The sequence below is a fragment of the Sus scrofa genome, chromosome 10 (genome assembly GCF_054392235.1).
Source record: "Sus scrofa isolate SSC_HxYL_T2T_F1_AM1 chromosome 10, Sscrofa_HxYL_maternal_Yorkshire_Landrace_v2.0, whole genome shotgun sequence".
NCBI classification, from domain to species: domain Eukaryota; kingdom Metazoa; phylum Chordata; class Mammalia; order Artiodactyla; family Suidae; genus Sus; species Sus scrofa.
The window spans coordinates 82,165,993-82,181,651 of record NC_139392.1 but is presented as its reverse complement, the minus strand read 5'-3'; the positions used below and the strand labels follow the sequence as shown (position 1 = coordinate 82,181,651).

The window sequence follows — 15,659 nt, the reverse complement described above, 5'->3', positions numbered from 1 at the left end:
TCATGGCAACACTGGATCCCTGACCCACTGAGCGAGGCCAGGAATCGAACTTGCATCCTCGTGGATCCTAGTCGGGTTCGTTAATGGCTAAGTCATGACAGGAACTCCTGAAACTTATATTTTTATAGTCTGAGTAAATGGGATCTCCTAGAGACATTCTGTTTGCTAATAAACTAGGTTCTGTAAGATAAATGTTTTAAAAGTAACAGAACTCTGTTGAACTTTGATTTATGAAGCATTGTTTAACTTGTAAATTATAAGTGATTTGTTTCTTGTGCATGTAGAAGAGTGGCTAGGAGAGTAAACTTGAAAGCTTTTAGCCAGAGTCTGTGATTTTGCATATATTTCCTATGAAAGCACAGGTTGTGTTTTCCTGAGAACTGATCATAGCTTGATGTAAAAATAGTACACTTCATACTGTTATGTTGTGATGTATTTCGCTTTTGGATACCTACTGTAGCATGGTGTTGGGAATACTAAGTGCTATTACTGTTATTTTGGTAAATGATATTTGAGTGGGAGATCTGAAAGTGTCCCGATTTGTGTAATAAGCCCTTCCAGTAAGGAAGAGTCCAACTGAATAGCTGAAGTTGTTTTCTCTCCTCCATCTTTGCATTCATTAAGTCAGATTCTACCACAATTACTCAAATAATCCAATAAAAATTAGATATTGGTATAACAAAAAACTATTTCTAAATATGAGATCATTTTATGAAGGTTATATAGACAGTTTCTAGCTCCAAATTTTGTGGATGTGTATTTCATAGCTAGCATCATTTTATTTCTATCATAGGATCAGTCAAATGAATTTCTGTGGATGAGCAGAACAATTCAGTAAACACATTTTTTTCCCATTTATTTCCTTGTTTTTATACTGTGATTTAATGTACTGAAAATTTCATAGATGTGCTCCTTTTAACAAGCATTTTCCACTGTCGGCCGTCTTTCCCTGGAACTATCTATCCCTTTTTCATTCTTTGTTTCTACAGTCCACATTGTCTTGTCGCTTTTATATTCTGCTGAAAAGATGTTGGCTATAATTATTTCATAAATCTTTGCTTAATATTTCAGCTCATCTATTTTTTATTTTTTAATGTAATTTCTTTGTTTATCTTTTTACTTTTGATCCCTCCACCCATTTCTCCTCCCACCCTCCTGGTACCTCTGGCAACCTACAAACTCTTCTCTGTGTCCAGGAGCTTGTTGTGGGGTCTCTATCTCTCTCTCTCTCTTTTTTTTTTTTTTGTTTTGTTTTTTGGGGGGCTTGTTTTGTTTTTTTTAGATTCCACATGTAAGAGAGATCCTATCATATCTGTCTTTCTCTAACTTCTTCCACTTAGCATAATACCCCAGAGGTTCATCCCTGTTGTTGCAAATGGGAAGATTTTTTTAATGGCTGAGTAATAATTTTATATATATATATATATATATAAAATTTCTTTATCAATTCACCCATCTGAACACATGTTGCTTCCAAATCTTGGCTATTGCAAGTAATGCTGTATTGAACATGGAGGTGCCTATATTTTTTTTTCAAGTTAGTGTTTTTGTTTTCTTGTAAATACCCACAAGTTGACTTGCTAGATCTTATGGTTGTAGTTCTGTTCTTTTTGGGAAACCTTCATAGTGTTTCCATAGTTGTAGCAATTTAAGTTTCCACCAGTAGTGCACAAGGTTCCCTTTTCTCCACAACCTCAATAACACATTATTTCCTATCTTTTCAATAATAACCATTTTAACAGGTGTGAGGTGCTGTCTTGAATGATGTTGAGCATCTTTCCATGTACCTGTTGACTCTTCTTTGGAAAAAGGTCTATTCAGATCTTCTTCCTATTGTTTTAATCAAGCGTTTTTTTGCTATCGAATTGCATAAGTTCTTTTGTTTGGATATTAACCTTATACCAGAAATGATTTGGAAATATTTTCTCCCATTTAGTAGGTTGCCTTTTCCTTTTGTTGATGGTTTTCTTTGCTGTGTAGAAGCTTTTTAGTATTATGTATTGTCACTTGTTTTTTGGTTACTTTTGCTTTTGGTGTCAGATTTTTAAAAATATCTCTAACATCTATGTCAAAGAGCTTACTGCTGATCTTTGAGGTCTTTTATGGATTTAAGTCTTTAATCAATTTTGAGTTTTTGTGTATGATGTAGAATAGTGGTCAGTTTCATTCTTTGCATGTGGCTGTCCAGTTTTCTCAATACTGTTTATTGAAGACTGTCCTTTTCCTATTGTATATTATTGTATTATTAGCTCCTTCTGTTGTGTTGTACATGGTCATATGTGCATGGGTGTATTTCTGTGATCTTCTTTGTTCCATAGATCTATATATTTATATACCAATACCATACTGTTTTCTTTTTTCTTGATCTTTTTTTGCCTTTTCTAGGGCTGCTCCTGTGGCATATGGAGGTTCCCAGGCTAGGGGTCTAATCGGAGCTGTGGCTGCTGGCCTACGCCAGAGCCACAGCAATGTGGGATCCAAGCTGAGTCTGCGACCTACACCACAGCTCACGGCAATGCCAGATCCTTAACCCACTGAGCAAGAGCAGGGATCAAACCCGCAACCTCATGGTTTCTAGTCAGATTCGTTAACCAGTGAGCCATGATGGGAACTCCATCTTACCTTATTCTTAATGTCTGGACAGTGAAAGGTGTTTCTGCTATCTAATTTTGCACAACAAGCCATCACAAAGCTTAATGCCCTAATCCAACAGTTAATCATTTTCCTATTTCTGTGGAGACTGAGTTTACTTGGAAAATTCTCGCTTAGCTTCTTACATGGTTCCAGTCCTATGATGACTAGAGCTAGACTCCTCTGATGGCTCAACTAGGCTGCATGTTTTTGATGGCTCACTCACATGGTCAGCAGTTGGTGCTGGTTGTAGGCTGGGAGTTCAACTGGGATTGTCAGTCAGTTAAGTACTGTACTGTGACCTTAAGTTCTTTTGTAGGAAGCAGTCCTCAAAGATGCCGTACTCGGTGAATCGTGTCCCCCATATTCACAGCATTATATATTCCCCTACCTTTGAGTCTAGACTAATACTGACTCAGTTTTTACCAAGAGTGTGGCAAAAATAATGTCCCATGTTACTGAAGCAAAGGCACGAGAAGCCTTACAGTTTCCGAGTCTCTTGGGATGTTTATCTATGAGATGCTCCTTCTTGGAATTCATTCAATATGATATAATAGGCTCAAGTCAGAGGGAAAGACATGGCTATCCAGTTTTTTTTAATGCCTAATTAGCCACTTTTTGCCAATTAGAGATTTTTAAAATATTTATGCAGCTTTCTGATTTTTCTCTGCAGGAAATTTTGAATTGTCACTACAGGAAGTAAAATTTCCTGTATCTTTTTAAGAGACTTTATAATATTGAACTTCCAACAAATATCATTAGGATAATCTGAAGGCTTTTCTTCTACCTCATTCCAGTTCCATTAGTCACTCAACAGAACATATGGACATTTTATATTGAGTAGAGATAGGGTTCTGAGGATGGTCTTAAAAGAAAAAATCATTTTTTTTTCCTTTGGATTTGTTCTCAAATTCCCTTTGCTCATACTTTTACATTTTGATTAGGGGACTTACATTGGAAGGTTGACAGATTTTTTTAAATACCAAAACTGTATGAAAATATTTCTGATAAAACCTGGAAAACAAATCTTTCCAACACATCCACTTGCCTATTATGTAGGTTTTAGGTCCTCGAAGTTGTACCTTCTTGATATCTCATTTTACCTTAAAAAATAACATTGGAATCATCTACTTATGTCTCTAAGTCTACAGTATAAATATAATTTTCAATGACAATGACCATTCCTATTCGTCTTCTACCTCCAGAACCTAAACCCAATTGTCATATAGTTGGCATTCAATAGATGTACATTGATCTGACCTGTAGGAAGCAAAAACTGCAGTTTTGAAATCAGTTAACTAAAGGTTTTAGGTCCCATGGCTCTTAAGTATAAGGAGCTAAATATAAAAAGCAGAGTTTAAATACTCATCTTTTTTCTCAATTGAAATATAGTTGATGCTCAGTAGTGTTTGTTTCAGGTGTACTGCATAGTGATTTGACATTGGCATACATTATGAAATGATCACCACCGTAACTCATAACCAAGTTCTTAAAATATTATTGACCATATTCCCTTTGGAGGTGGACATATTTATTATCTTTACTGTGGCAACTGTTGCAAGGGCAGACACCTATATCAAAATGTATCAAATTATATAGTTAAACATGTATAGGCCTGTCAGAACTGGAAATGCGTGTGTTGGGTCCTTTGGACCCTGGAGCAGTAGGCAGAGGTGGCTGGGGAGTGATGTGACCAGGCTGCTGTCGCTGGTCTCTTTCTCTCTCGTTTTGCCTCCTGATCTCGATACCGCTGTGTCCTTCATCTCCAAGTTCCTCCACACCAAGGGGCTCACGAGTGAGCAACAGCTGGAGACCTTCAGCCAGAGCCTGCAGGAGCTGTTGGCAGGACGTTACAAACCTCACTGGTTCCCATAAAAGCCGTGAAAGAGATCAGATTACCATTGTATTCACATAAACCATAAAATGGATCCTCCGAGTAGATAGTAGAAGACTGAGCAGTCGGGAGCTGTTCAAGCTCCTCCCAAGTGAACTCACACTCTGGGTTGACTCCTAGGAAGTGTCCTATAGAACTGGATAGGATGGCTCCATCTGTGTGCTTTATGAAACCTCACCAGCAGGGGGTAGCAGACAAAGCGCCACCAGTGTGCAAATGGTAGGCCCCACTATTAGCTGTAAGGAGGAACTTCTCTTGGGCAGAATAAAAATTATAGTATGATGACTGTATCAGGTGAAGATATAGTCTGTGGATGGATCATCTTATAATAGATGGATAACTTAATTTTTTTGGGGGGTGGAATCCTCTTGGGGATTGACTGTGGAATTTAACCATGTCACAACTGTGAAGATCTGGCACAAGATAGTGGTAAAAAACCTCTAAGTGACAGTGCCATAGTTTGGACAGAACCTTTCAATGATTGTTTACTTGGACTCAGAGGCTATTCAATCATTTTATCTGTCAGGGAGTGAAGTCCTGGAGTGGTTTGACTTTCTTCCAGACCTATATATCTAAATTTTTATATCAGTCCATTTAACACAAACCTATATTTCAAAGAACCTCTCTTTAGTAGAACTTGCTGAGGAAATTTGCCCTATTACACTTAACTTGTTAGTCTTTTTTGGCAGCTCAATAGGAAAGCTCAACATTTTTAAACATAGTAGTATTGGAAGTTTTATCACAGGTCTTTCACCTAGCACTTAAATATGTATAAATGTACATACAACTAGTAAGCATGACCTGGGAAAATGGTCAGAACTTGTATTGTGTTTTTGGCCTTGAAAGTAGAAAGTGATCAGAATCAGCCATGGCAACAGGCTTAAAAAAAAGACCCTTATTAAAAGACACTGTCCTGATGATTGGATTAGGAAGATGTGGTATATATACACAATGGAATACTACTCAGCCATAAAAAAGAATGACATAATGCCATTTATAGCAACATGGATGGAACTAGAGACTCTCATACTGAGTGAAGTAAGTCAGAAAGAGAACGACAAATACCACATGATATCACCTATAACTGGAATCTAATATACAGCACAAATGAATGTTTCCACAGAAAAGAAAATTATAGGGTTGGAGAATAGACTCGTGGCTTCCCAGGGGGAGAAGGGGGGGAGTGGGAGGGATTGGGAGCTTGGGGTTAACGGGTGCAAACTATTGCTCTTGGAATGGATTTACAAGGAGATCCTGCTATTTGTAGCATTGAGAACTATGACTGGATACTTACATCGCAACACAACAATGGGAGAAAAAATGATGTATACATGTATGTGTAACTTGGTCCCCATGCTGTACAGTGGAAAAATAAATAAAATTTGTTTTCTAAAAAAAAAAAAAGACCCTGTCTCAGCTGTGGTGTTAGCACCAGCCAGCTCTCTCTACATTTGTTAGTGGGTAGCCTTCTAAGACTGCTTGTTTTTAGAAGGTAGAGGTCTGGCTTGTAACTTTTCCTTGTACATAATCAGGTAAAAATCTTTTCCACAAGTAGCTATTTTGTGAATTTTATAAGTCATCTTTTATTTGACAAATTATGAACTGGTGTAAATTTGTACAGTTTATGTGTATTTGTGGCAAAGATGTACAGACCTCTATATTTTGGATGAGAAATTTTTCTTTATGATAAATTGTTTCTTGGCATTTTATTTTTTTTTTATTTTATTTATTTATTTTTTTTGTCTTTTGTCTTTTTGTCTTTTGTTGTTGTTGTTGTTGTTGTTGCTATTTCTTGGGCCGCTCCCGCGGGAGCGGCATATGGAGGTTCCCAGGCTAGGGGTTGAATTGGAGCTGTAGCCACCGGCCTACGCCAGAGCCACAGCAACGCAGGATCCGAGCCGCGTCTGCAACCTACACCACAGCTCACGGCAACGCCGGATCGTTAACCCACTGAGCAAGGGCAGGGACCGAACCCGCAACCTCATGGTTCCTAGTCGGATTCGTTAACCACTGCGCCACGACGGGAACTCCGTTTCTTGGCATTTTAAAATAAACATGTATAATTTGTTGAATGGCAATATAGCTAAATCTATCAAATTATTTGTTTATATGTCCAGATTCAAACTGAATCCGAATAAGAATAAAAAAATGAAGAAAAACAAACGTGAACATTTCCTTAGCTGTAGACAAGTGAGCCTATGGATATGACCTTGACTGCTCTCTAGATGAAACTGTGCTAATGACATCAATGCAGTCAGCATTTCTGTGAAGAAATGCAAAGTATACACAACATTACCGCTACTGATATCAATTCAAATGTTTCAAAAAAATATGAGCTCTTGTGGTTTCTGTCTTATAAAGAATAATGAACAATGCAATTTGTGTATAGTTCGACTGGCAAGTAAATTCCCCACATAAAATATGAATAGAATTAAAAAATAACCTGTCACATTTATGAAGCTGGGTTAGAGCTCTTAGAGAAGGTATATTATTTTAATGTCAGAAAGCAAGTTCTTTTTTATTTTATCATGCAAATGAAATTATGAAAATTTGTTTTACAACATGGCAAGCATTGTGTAACTTGATAGAAATATGGGTATTAAAATCGAGTCACTTTTATGTTTACGGTTAATTTTCAATGTGTATGAGGATATATATTATCCAAGGAGCGAAGAATGAAAAAGCAGTCTATTGCTTTCTGATGAGAAGAAATACTTATAGGTCAACATAGACTATGTTTATGAAAATAGAATCAAGATGACTCCATTCATGGTCGAAAAAGAAATAAGCAATTGAGAACTAGCCCTCTCTTAGAAAAATATGTTAGGCATTCATATTATGAGTTGAACATTCAACTCTTAAAAAATCCCGTTTTTTGAAAGACAGGAAAATAGGGCTGATGTCACATTGAATCGTCCACGGTGATGCTGGGTTTCCCACGATGCTCTTTTTCACCCCAGGTATTTAATATAAGAGACAGGACGCCATCGTGATGAGAGGCTCACATTCTGGTACCATTGCACACAGGTTCAAATTTCGGTTGTATGAACTGTTAGAAGCTATTCTCTGTTTTCTCTACTGTAAATATCAATACTACCTCCCTCAAAGGATTTTTCATATGGGATGAAGAAATTTTTCTAAAGGGCTTAGAACAGTGCTTGGTACATCTTAAACTTACTGTGATTTTTTTCTTATTATTACATGCTCTTAGGCAAGTGTATTAGGATTTTCCAGAGAAGCAGAACCAGTAGGATTGATTTTTTTTTTTTTTTTAACCAGTTGTCTTTTAAGCAGGAGTTGACTTGGACAATTATGGAGGCTGATAGGTCCCAAGATCTAGAGGGTAAAGCAGCAAGGCAGAGATGCAGGACACATGATGTTTCAGTTTCAGTCCAAAGGTAGGAAAGTGCTGATGTCCTCTTGTGAAAGTTGTCAGGTCGGGGGAATTATTTTACTTGGGGTAAGATGATAATAGGGGCAGACCTATTAATTCTATTTATGTTCAGGCCTTCAGTTGATTGGATATGTCCTGCCCACGTGAAGGAGGGCAGTCTGCTTGACTCAATTTATCAATTGAAATGTTCATCTCATCCCCAAACACCTGCACATGAACACCTAGAGTAATATTTTACCAAATACCTGGGTGTCCTATGGTCCATTCTGGTTAACACATGAAATTAATCAGCACATCATGGAAACCGTCAAACATAATAACAATATGCATACCTAGGTTCTATATATTGTCATGCTTTATTGAGACTTTAGTGTTTAAATTTTTTGTTAAGATATTTCATAGTTATGTTCATGCCTTTTGGTTACTCAATGCTTGACCATTCTTTGCTCATCAGAAGCATTATGATTTCTCTCCCTTTTGGGAATGAACAATTTCCATCAGCTATAATGTGACAGGCTAGATAGTTATTGTGAAAACTCATTCATTGGAAGACTCATTCATTTATATTTTTATTTATTAAAGTAGTTGATTTATAGTGTTGTGTTAATTTCTGCTGTACAGCATAGTGACCCAGTCTTACATGTATATACATTCTTTTTCCCATACTTTGTTTCTCTCATACTATCTTCCATTATGGTCTATCCCAAGAGATTGGATGTAGTTCCCTGTGCTGTGCAGCAGGACCTCATTGCTTATCCATTCAAAATGGAATAGTTAGTATCTACCAACCCCAAACTTCCTGTCCATCTCACTCCTTCCCCTCTCCCCCTTGGTAACCACAAGTCTGTTCTCTGTCTTGTAAATAGGTTTCTGTTTTGCAGATAGGTTCATTGCACCTTATTTTAGATTCCACACATAGGTGATGTTATATAGTATTTGTCTTTCTCTTTCTGACTTACTCATTTCAAAAAAATTTTGAAATAACTCAGGAATTTGGGGCCTTGTTGGATCTTACTAACCATTCCAGCAGAAAGTGAGACATGAAACAAAAGTCCTAAATAACAAATATAGTGATATTAATAATATAGGTAATATTTACTGTTTCTTGAGTACATTCTATGTATTGAACAATATAATGGGAGTTCCCATTGTGGCTCAGTGGGTTAAGAACATGACTAGTATCCATGAGGATGCAGGTGCAATCCCTGGCTTTGCTCAGTGGGTTTAGGATCTGGTTTACTGTGAGCTGCAGTGTAGGTCACAGGTGTGGCTTGGGTCTGGTGTTACTGTGGCTGTGGTGTAGGATGGCAGCTGCAGCTCTGATTTGACTCCTAGCCCTGGAACTTCATATAGCACAGGTGCGACCCTAAAAAGAAAAGGGCAATATACTAGGAACTTTAGAGCTGTTTAACTGTTGCACACACCATAAGTTGGGAGCCATCACCTTACTCATCTCTTCCAGTTAAGGAAATGATGGTTAGATAGGTTGGGAAGCAGTGGGGTCTGCCTGGGCTTGTAAGACTGGAGTGGTTAGACTCCTAAGATCCTGCTCTGTCCTTCTGAAGGAGGAGGTGATGCTTCAAAGCGCAGGGCCCCTCAGGAGGTGGATCACTCCCTGCCGGTCTTTTCTTCCAATTGACAGTCCCAGGAGTGACATCTTAGCTTTCGTGTCTCGTTTCTATATTCCCCATCCAGTGCCTGTGATCACTCTCACCTATGTGCTTTGTTGTGGTGAGAATTAGCTATTCTGCTATTCTCTGTATTGATGGAACATCTGAGGTATAGTTAGGCCAACATAAAAGGAAACAACTGGAATTTTAAAAGGAATTTTAAAAAGTCTGTTACTCACATTTCCAAGGGGGAGATGGCATGCCATGCCAGGGAGGGCACCTGGGGAAGCATTGGGGGTTGAGGTCAAGGGAGGAGTGGAAACTGGACAAGAACCTTTGTTGTGATTTCTGCAGAAAGGAATGGAAGGCAGAGTAAGCAGGATTAGGATTGGCTGGTGGGCTTAGGGGCTGCCCCTAGTTGTTGGATACTTGGCCTTTGAGCAACTAGGCATGTGTATAGTGATGTGGAGACTGAGAGCCCCCCAAAGGTGCTGAGGGGTGTGGACCTTGGACTGGTTGGTTTGTACTTGAAAAGCACACCCCTTGGGAAGAGGACCCCTGCTAAGGAGAGAGGATGCTGATGGAGGTAGGGGACCACAGCATCATTGAGCACATTATTAGGTTTTCCAGAACAAGGCATGCCCAGTATATGCATGTAGGGCAGATGGTAAAATAACAAGTTTGCAGAAGCCAGAAACATGGCTAATAGCTTGACTTACTCCTATCAGAGAAAGGGGGTTTCATGAAGTTTTACATTTATCACAAACCCTTGAATTTACCTGTTTTCCCAGAATTAGTGCAAAAGTATCTTTATGGTGCCCATTCCTTGCCTGGTGGCCCATAGACTCCCACCTGCAGTGACAAAGCCCTCTGTTTGCATCAATGGTAGCAGGGAGAAACAGCTTGTGAATATTTGCTAATCAGCAGTGAGAGCAGTTAACCTGGGCAGAGGTATAAGGGTGTGGACGAAAGGAGAAAAAGATAGATAAAAGCCTCAGGAAACCCTCAGGTTTGTGAGAAGGTGTGTCTGCATGCACCCCCTTTCTACTTGCCAGGTATGACATGGGTCAGGAACTGCACTGCAGATCTTTGTCCCTTTCATTCTCTCCCATATTAAAACACCTTTTTTATGTTATTATATATTGAAACCAGGCTCTTCTGAGTTTTTCCAGTCTTCTTCCTACCTTTTCCACTCTCATGCTTTTTATTCTTTAGGATGTTGCAACCACATCCAAAAGAAAATAAAAAATAAGTTTGCTAGAGACGGATGTCTTCACTGAAGAGGGAGGAAAAGAATCTGTGAACAGTTTGTAGGACATAGAAACATGCTTTTAACAGAGAATGGGGGAAAGAGAAAACGTGGATGTGTTCACAATTCAAAGTGAAGGCCCATCAGGTTTGTAAGAAGCAGGTGGGTTGAACCAAATAGGGTGATATATGGATCTTAGAGTGGCATGAACCTGTAGTGAAAGACTGCTGTACATGTCTGTGTAGACATAAATGTTGTAGTATATTAGTTCTCAGGAGAACCTTGGGAGGTCTTATTTGCATTCTAATATTCAGTGCATGGCAAAGGTGCCACTTTTTCTGGGTGACCCTGAGGAACAGGATGGAAGTCCTTCTTGGTAGTCAAGGTTCTGGTGGGACAAGTTGCAGAATGTAGAGAACCCATTCCATATAGACTCTATAGGGGTAAGAATAGATGATGTGGCTGAAGGAAAGAGACTGCTGTCTATCCTTCTAGAATCCATGAAGGATTGACGGAAGCATGGGAAAGATTAATTGGAAGACTTTGTTTTGGGAATCAATGTTTACTCCCCTGCCCCTTTGACTTTCAGAGCATAGAAATGTATTACAAATGGAGCAGTAATAGAAAAGCATGGATCTGGTGATGGTCCAAGGCTTTCTCTTTAAGCGCAGGCCTATCAAGGGCTTGAACAATTCTTCTTCAAACAAATTACACAGTTGGCTTTGGGTCTTAAGTGGACACTAGAGACATACTAAAAAGTGAAAATGACATGGGTAATGCAGCGCAGAGCTTGCTAACCAGTGGGTTGTAGCATTGCCACAGGGGACATGAACAGGCCTCTTTGATTTATTCTAGTATTTCTTGCAGACTTGACCATATTATGTGTATGTCATGATGGAGAAAAGGTTTGGAAGTGTTAATCTAAGTGACTAAAGTAATGATCTAGAAGTTCAATGCTGTTGGAGTTGTACCTGCCTCTTCAGCACAGTCATAAGATCTATACCTTATAAGGGTGATTTCAAGGGCAAAATGTATGTTTTGTTCAAAAGGAAAAGAAGATTTGTGGTGAGAACAAGCATATGAATGAAACTAAAAATGATCTTCCCTTTAGCATCACATTCATTGTTTATTTTGTTAATGGTAGGGGAGGAGCTCTACATGACTACATCAAATAAGTTGGACCTAGGGAGATCTGTTCTGTAGGTGAACAGTGGAAGAGAAAAAGAGTACTTCTCTCAGTTCTGATATGAAATACTCTGAGGTGAGTGCATTTCGTAGCACTAACCTCCATGTTAAGAGAGCTCTAAGTTGAAAACTAATCATTCTTTCTGGATAAAGATATAACATAAGTAAATCAAGAATGTTTTGTGTGGCGTTCCCATTGTGGTATAGTAGAAACGAATCCAACTAGGAACCATGAGGTTTGCAGGTTCAATCCCTGGCCTTCCTTAGTGGGTTAAGGATCCGGCATTGCAGTGAGCTCTGGTGTAGGTTGTAGACGTGGCTTGGATCCTGTATTGCTGTGGCTGTGACGTAGGCCGGCAACTATAGCTCCAATTTGACCCCTAGCCTGGGTCCTTCCATATGCCGTGGGTGTGGCCCTAAAAAGCACACACACAAAAAAAGAATGTTTCGTGTTTTTCCTTCATAAGTGCTAAATAATTGCTTTTTTCTTTTCTATGTTTAATAAAACTTTTGGCAGTTCATATTTTCTATTTCAGTGACTGAAGTCACTAAATTCTTAGCCTTTGAGCCAGAAGTGTGGCTTTTCTTTGACATAGGCCTTTTTCAGCTCCCATATAAACATCAAGTCCTTTCAATTTTCTTTCCATTGGTTCTGCTTAGTTTATGATCCCGTGAATTATTGCAACAACTTCTTGATTGGTTTCTCAAAATACAAGCCTCCTCTTCCTCTTCTGTCCATGCTCCATATTGCTACCAGAATGTTCTTTCTAAATTGCAAGTTTGCTTTTATTGTTTTTTTTTTTTGTGTGTGTGTGTGGCCTGTAAGGTGAAGACCAAGCTCCTTAACATGGGTGTGAGTAAAAGGTTAACCAAACTCTTTTTTCTTCTACATGAGAAATTGAGCCTGAATTAAGTGCTTCTTCCCCCACCCCTACCCCCTTGAAAACTTGGTTAAGGTAGAATGTCAGCTGTATTACTGGGCAATATTTCTAATGGTAAAGTGAGCTGTCATTGGAATATTGGATCTCGTCTAGAAGAATTTTGAGTGGAAAACCACAAACATTGCTGTAAAGACTGTTTCTACATATATATTTATACCCATATTTAATTTTTAAATAGGAAAACATTCCAAGAAAATACGGAATTTTCTTCTGCTTTTAGAGGAAAATAAAGTGTATATAGGAAAAGATTTTTCATCTAAATTCAGCGAAGAGATTGCTTCCCCAATTTACTATCTTCTGCTTCAGGAATCAACACTTTGTGTCCTTGACTTGAACTTTTGACTTACTATTGAATCAGTAAAATTGAAATCACCATGTTTTTTTAATTCTTCTGTCCCTATTCATGGTTTAAAATGGGGCCCAATAAGAAGGAGGAGGAGATAAGGAACTGAAAAGCACATAATATCAGGTGAATATTACACTGTATTGTATATTTTTTTCTTTTAGATGTTAATGCCACAATTGGTGTCTCATTAATTCTTTTAAAATTTAGCATATGTGGTTATTTCCCTCTTGGATATAGAAATAGAATCAATTAAAAGCTACATTGAGAGAAATATAATCATCAGCTATTCCACATATTTAGTTCATGTTCTACCCTCTAACTGGATCAGTGCCTAGAACATCATAGGTATTTAATTATTTTTGTTGAGTAACGGTCACATTTGTTTACAACCCATAGTATAAGTCCTCCGGAAGGGAGATTATGCGATGGGACAAACTGAACTGCTATTTGGGATCTGGAAAATCTTGTTTTTTAGCTTCTCAAGGACAGTTGTACATAGTATGAGGGTTCTGTTTTGCTTCCCTAGGCGTTCAGTGCTGAAGACGCCAGGAATAATTGTCCATCGTTATGCAATTCCATCCAGTCTGAGATATAAGGGCCCTTATGGTGCAGCATAAAGATCAACACATTAGAAATGGATTTGTAAAGCGCCCAGGGCCTTGTTTGGGGTCATGTAATTGAGGACAATTTTCCTAAATATAATGAGAGCAGCCAAGGCCTAAAAGCTAAGAGTTAAAAGGCACAGATTTATATAAGGATGAGAAATGCCAAGCCATTATATGAAGAAAGTAATTTTTCTGTTCTCGAAATTGCATTTTCTAATAAGTCAAGGTTCAATCTATTTTACTTATAAATGAATATACCCTTCTGCCCTGGCTCCTCTCTGTTTGACTGTAAGAGTGAGTTCAGAGAGTAGGGGAAGGAAACACCGTGCCACTGGTCTCCCTTAGAAAGGAAATGATTATATAATCAGCAAATTCAATTAAGAGTACGGAAAACATCTTTTAAAACTTCCATTAAAAAAAAAAAGTAAGCTTTCATTGTCACTGACAAGAAAAAAAATGTAGTCTGAAAGCAAGATAACGTACTAGCAATCATTTTTTTGCCATCCTGGAAAAATAGCTTTAAGAAAGCTGATTCTTTCATTAACTATAAATATTAGCATAGCACGATGAAAGTCCATCTACTGTACTTGTGCTTCCAAGTGGACAAATATGTTAAATACTCCTTTGTCCAATAAATTTAGAAATCTCTAAGAAATAATGGCTTAACCATATTTAGATTCTGCCTTGGAAAAGTGCAGAAATAATGTGTAATATGTATTTCTCCAAGTCTCATGAGGATACATAAGGGTTCAAATGGAGTCGCTTCAAAAACTGTCAGCCTTGATTTGTTGACTTTTCAGTACCACCTTCTCATATACAGCCTCAAAATCTCCAGCCCCATTACTGGAGCAAATCCTGGAAATGTCTCCAGAGCAAGGCTTTCCTACTCCTGCCCAGTACTCACCCTCCCCTTCACTGCTGCTGCAGCCCCGCCTCCCTGATGCTGGATGCCTGTGGCATTGCTGGAGATTGATCTGCACAGCCATTGGTGCCAGTAGCCATTGGTGCCAGTGGCCACTGGGAGAGCTTGTGCTGAAGTCTGTGGCCTCCCTTCCCAATGATTGTCCTTGAGGGGTGGTAATGTAGAATCAGAAAAATAGTATTTAAGTATTTCATTGTCGTATGAACAATGTTGAATACCAGTTGTGGCATGACCAACATTTCTGAAAGAACAAATTCAGGCTGCCCTACATTCAACCTCAAATGTGGGAGATGGCGATGGCTGTGATGGATGTAGGAAGGGCTTATCGTACCGCCAACTTGAAAAATGCACAGTTTGAAAGTTGAGAGTTAAGTTTTATCTCAGGCAAATTGGGGACTAGAGTCTGGGAGGCATCATTTCAGATAGTTCTGAAATACAGCTCCAAAGAGGCAAGGGAGACTGTTTGTGTATGATTTTTGGGAAGAGGGAGGTACATGTGACCACACACACACATTACAGAAGGTAGCTGCTAGTCTCATGACGGTTACTGCTAGTCATGAGTAGATGTCACCATGAAGGATTTTAATGCTTTTCTGGATATGAGGAGATGCAAGAATAGGACTCATAAAATCTCCTGAAAATATCTGTTTGAAGTCCTGTTTTATCAGTTTTTCCAGAGCACAAAGTGCCTCACTCCTGAGCTCCTGTCGGGGGGTATTGAAGGTCAGCAGCTGGAGTGGTTCATGATTCAGTCTGTGTAGAGGCAGATGGAAAGTGCCAGGCTCCAGTTTGCTGTGCAATACTATCTGATGACATGTTTGTTATTATTGTCACTCTTTTATATTTTGGTGACGTCATTACGTTACTCTGGAAGTAAGATTG

The 15,659-nt window shown here is 38.7% G+C and overlaps 1 protein-coding gene and 1 pseudogene across 6 annotated transcripts in view; both read left to right on the top strand.

Moving 5' to 3' along the window:
* MALRD1 (MAM and LDL receptor class A domain containing 1) overlaps window positions 1-15,659 on the top strand; it is an 860,334-nt gene that overhangs the window by 143,233 nt on the left and 701,442 nt on the right. The gene's annotated exons all lie outside the window — the stretch shown is intronic.
* On the top strand, window positions 4,237-4,807 carry LOC146399562 (protein BTG1 pseudogene; annotated as a pseudogene).